This window comes from Hemicordylus capensis, chromosome 1 (genome assembly GCF_027244095.1).
Source record: "Hemicordylus capensis ecotype Gifberg chromosome 1, rHemCap1.1.pri, whole genome shotgun sequence".
Classification (NCBI taxonomy): domain Eukaryota; kingdom Metazoa; phylum Chordata; class Lepidosauria; order Squamata; family Cordylidae; genus Hemicordylus; species Hemicordylus capensis.
In genome coordinates, this window is record NC_069657.1 from 226,905,046 (window position 1) to 226,909,881 (window position 4,836).

General features: G+C 54.6%; 1 long non-coding RNA gene across 1 annotated transcript; it reads left to right on the forward strand.

Annotated features, from left to right (window-relative positions):
• Positions 1-1,666: 1,666 nt before the first annotated feature.
• LOC128343274 (uncharacterized) lies at positions 1,667-2,738 on the forward strand. The gene is made up of 3 exons (XR_008315436.1): positions 1,667-1,766; positions 2,397-2,500; positions 2,675-2,738. It is a non-coding gene; the product is annotated as an uncharacterized LOC128343274 (long non-coding RNA).
• Positions 2,739-4,836: the final 2,098 nt, after the last annotated feature.

Consider the following 4,836-nt stretch of genomic DNA (forward strand, 5'->3'; position numbering starts at 1 on the left):
TCTCTTGGGCATCAGCTGGGTGGGACAAGCTCCCAGTCCCTCTCTGGATCTGTGCGCCCTCCCAAGCCCCAGTCACGAATGGATCAGAAACTAGATCAGAGAAGAGGGAAAGGAACCTGTGGGAGGTGGGGACAGACATTACAGGGTCCGGCCACCCAGCACAGCATATGATCCAAGTCGGAGGAAATGCCTCCAGAGTCCGAGAAGGGATCGAGACCTCAGAGCAGTGATCTTGAGACTTTCCCAAGCGGGGGCCCTTTTGACAGTAACCCTTCAGCGCGAGAGCCATTCCCCACTGTGCCGACCTCTGCACAGTCCTGCGCTCTCCTCAGTGCCGGGACGGCCCTTTCAGGGAAATGGAGCCCTCTCTGGAGAGCTCTCTGGGAAGGGTTGCACTGCCCAGCACTCTCGGCAGGCCTTCCAAGGTGATGATGCAGGGCTCAAGAGTGCTCCGTTGACCTTAAGATGCTCCCGCCCCCGGGCCTGCCCAGATGGCAGCACTGCACCTTGGGAATGGTCATCCCCACATGGCACCTGCCGGACGGTGCCGGATATTTGGCTTGGGCTGAAGCTGCACACGGGGCTAGGGCTTCAAAGGCACCTAGAACGGATGGGGCCTGCCGCGGAAGGACACTGCCTCATGCAGCGGAGCAAGATTCTGGCAAGAAGATCAGGACCTTGGATTTCTTGTAGAAGTTGTTACAAAATGAGGTAATGCAGGTTTGAATGGGGCACTCATTGCCCTGTGGTCAACCTTCTCGCTACAGGGCACTGAAAACAACTGGCCTGAAGGATGGTGCAGGCTCAGGAGCTTCCCAACACGAATCCTCCAAGCCATGGAAGCCGTGCAGGTAATGTATGGGAAAAATTCCTAACAGATTAGGGCGGTGGGGGGTGGGGCAGACACATTCCCAGCCAGTCTCCGGAGCTGTGTGCCCTCCCAAGCCCCAGTCTTGGATGCATCAGAAAGTAGATCAGAGGAGATGGGGAAGAACCCGTGGGAGGTGGGCGCTGACTCTTGACAGTGTCAGAGGGGGCAGAAGAGTGGGTCAGGTGGTAGTGTCCCAATGGGTGCCTGCTACCACCCAGATTTCAAAGAAATTGGTGAAAGGGGTGATTTTAAAAAGAATTTCTGAAGTTTGTGCATCTTTAAGCTTCCCCCCCATCGGGAATGATGGGGAATTTCAGCAGCCCCATAACTCCACTTGGGGGGCACCAGGGATGCTCTGAGCGAGTGGTGGTGCAGTGCACATAGGGTTCCAACCACCCCTTAACCCAAAACCCATGGGGCACGGGGGTTTGTTGTATCAGAGCTGTTCTTCTGAGAGTAGATTCTCTGGTCGGAATGAGAGTGGATTCAAGGTGGGTCATTCTTTCTGTGCCAAACCTTCACATCATCTCCAGCAGCAGGAAGAATCCTTCACAGCAAGTAGCCAATCTTTCGTGCCTTAGCTGGAGAATTGCAGTTTGTTCCACCAGGGTCCGGAGAACACACATCTGGCAGGTGGAGGGGTCAGATGGATATCACACTGAAAACGGAGGGTGCTGTTTAGCTCCTTTTGGAGAAGCAATATTGGGTACACGTTGGGGATGATGTTGATTATGATGAATTTCATGCAGATACCTCATTCGGCCTTGGCTGGTGAATGGCTCTTTTTCCCCACCAGGGTCCAAAGGAAAAGGCTTTGCAGCAACAAAGCATCCTGGACAAATACAGGAAGGAGGGCCGCTTCCAGAGATTAAGGTCCCTCCGGAAGCTGGATGAGGTGAGGAAATCGGAAGCACGTGGGCCCCATACGGAGAACCCAGTTCTCTGGGACAAGCTCCCCCCTGCGCTCAGCCCCTTGTGGGTTGTCTCGGGCAGAGAGGAGGAGGGTCTTGGCCTCAGTGCTGCTGCAGTTGTGAGGGGGCAGGTGGAGATTGGAGCCCCCCCCCAGTCCAGTGGGAAGCTCTGCCCCTCCAACACTGGTGAGCCGAGCCTGGGCAGCCTGCAAGCAGCTTCTCCTTCCCCAAGCCAACATGGCCATCCCCTGGGATCAGCTGGACTTCAGGCAGAAACGGGAGGGTGCTGCGGAGCGTTTTCTCCCGCCCGCTCATTTAGTCATATCATATGCCAGATGCAGGGGGAGAGCAACTGGCCCTGTCCATCCCCAGCACAGCATCCCTCCAGTGGCAGTTGCTGGAGTCTGTCTTATGTTTCTTTTTTAGACTGTGGGCCCTTTGGGGACAGGGGGCCGTTTTATTTCTATCTATGTAAACCGCCTGAGGAACCTTTTGTTGAAAAGCGGTCAATAAATATTCACTGAATTCTTATTCGTAAGTCGTGCCTTGCCTTCCGGAGGGCCAGGATGCAGCAAGCACCCTCCTCACGCCTTTCTTCCTGTCCTGGAATCCAGGAGACTCAGCTGCCCACCAGACCCAGACCAGAAATACCACGGCAGCCCCTGCCTCCAGCACCAACTCCAGTCCCGCCCAGCACTGCAGGCTCCCCCAAAAGGAGGTGAGCAAGCACTGCCCCTCCCGCACGGCCTTGCCCAGACGGGAAGTGTTGCAGGGGTGGGAGTCCGAAGAGGAGCAGCGGGGGCTCCCCATCCAAAGATGAGGGCAGAGGCAACTCTTCCGGCTGTTAAGGGGTCGCCTTGTGAGTAATTCGGCCTTGTGTTCTTCTCCGCAGATGGAAAGAGGAAGGCCCCAAAGGAGGGGGTGGTATGCGGTCAAAGGCCCTCTGCTGTACAAGGTGAGGAGATCTCAACACCCCCACAGAGTGTCCCATATAGTCATCTTGGCTTTCTGGTATCCCAGAGATAAGGAGTATTGAGAGGGAGACCCAGAGATGGGATCATTTTTCCGGCAGGGGCCTCCTGCAGCCAGTTTGAAATGAGTCTCCCAGTCAGTGATTCTGCTGCCAAACCAATTAGGGGAAAGATCAATTGAAGCCAAAACTCAAGAGATGCAGCCAAGCAGGAGCGGCAATTGAGGTGAAACCAGATTCTAACCATAAGGAGGAGGCACTGGAGGCACAACGCAGCACTGAACAAATTGCCCTCAGAGAGGCGAACCATCTCAAGGCAATTCTAATTGCGATAGACAGACCCCACTTCCCTTCCTCCTGCCCAAACAGAACCTGAAGAGGGAGCATTCAGTGGCATGCAGCCGAATCATGTTCTGTACAGTTATAGAGAGCAGGGGTCCCAACCCTCTACAAGAAGTGTACCCGTCCCATGGCAAACCTTCAGCTCAGGTACCCCAGAGCAGCAACTGAGTGTGTGTCTGTGTGTGTGTGTGTGTGTGTGTGTGTGTGTGTGTGTGTGTGTGTAAATCATAAATGTGGCCGTTATGAGACAGGAGACGCCAGTCACTGACTGATATCCAGACATTACTCATGAGTACACTCACTAAAATTAATGGGACAGGTTTACATGTCCCATTTTAATGAGTCGATGAGGAGGAGGAGGAGGAACTGAATCTGGATGCAAGTCAGGGATTGGAGGAGCCCATCTCACAACTGTCACCTTCTAAGAGTGTGTGTGTGCTCTCCTAAAAACACAACAGGGGGTGCGGTGGGGGCGACTCCAGTCACTGGCTCGTGGCTGTTTCTGTCCCCTTCCAAGTTGCCAAGAAGCCGTCTCATGGAAGTCTTGTCCGGTCCATGTCAAGGGGAGTGCTCCGTGCGAGGTTGGGGAGAAGGAGAAGAAGGGGATGCAGAGCTTCAGCACCCAGCTGGCTGCAGCCTGGGGAGGGGCAACCTCGGGGCAAGAGGGCCCCCTGGCAGCCCTCCCTGTCCTCGGACCCCTGCAGGACAGCATGTTGTGACTGCCCGTTTTCCTGATGAGCTGAGTGAGGATTCCCAGCCGGGGCAGCCCAGGATTTGTATGATGGGAGTCCATGACAACTTGGGAGACCCAAGTTGGGGAAGCCTCCAGTGAAGGGAAAGAAGGAGCATCGTGTGCTGTTTCACTTGGTGGGCTGCTGCAGAACCCCTGAATTGGCTCAGAACGATGGTCCCCAGAACGGCCCTGGAAAGCATCCGTGAAGAATTGGTCAGGCAGCATCTTTGCAGTTTTGCTTGGGAGAGGCAGCTTGTTCTGAGCCAAGTGGATTCCTGCCAGAGCAGCTGCTGGCGTCCTTTCTCCAGCCAATCCTCGTGAATCCTCCATTTTTTCCATTTCCCCCAGGACATTGTAGGACTTTGAAGAATTCCTTCTCAAGCCCAAATCCAGAGGGGCTCAGCTGGACACATGGCAGTGGCCTCTGCTTCTCAAGGGGCAGAGAAGGGCAACTCATCTCTTCCTAGGAATGGTCACGATGAAATGTACTTCATTCTAGCTGCACACCATTTTACAAAAAGAAACCCAAATCTTCCAATTAGAACTAGTTCTCAAAGTTCCATTGAAACCATCTTTGATGTATGCATTTAATTGTGCTGGCGATAAACAACTTTGAAACTCGTTCCTTCTGGGGTGAAAAGGGTTCTTTTGAGAGCCAGTGTGGTGTAGTGGTTAGAGTGCTGCGCGAGGAGCAGGGAGATGGGATCTCTGTTCAGCCTTGAGCCTCACTGGGTGACTCTGGGCCAGTCACTTCTCTCTCAGCATAACCTGCCTCACAGGGTGGTTGTGGGGGGAAGCAGAACCCTGTTCACTACACTGGGCTCCTTGGATATAAAGAGAGTGACATCAATCCATGCGGGGCTCTCGGTGGCAGCTAGTCCTGATGGCTGGAGGCTACCTCCAGGCTCAGAGGCAGGGCCCCTGTGAATACCAGCTCCAGGGGAGCAACAGCAAGAGAGGAGGCATGCCGTCATCTCCTGGTGGTGAGCTTCCCAGAGGGCTCCACTGG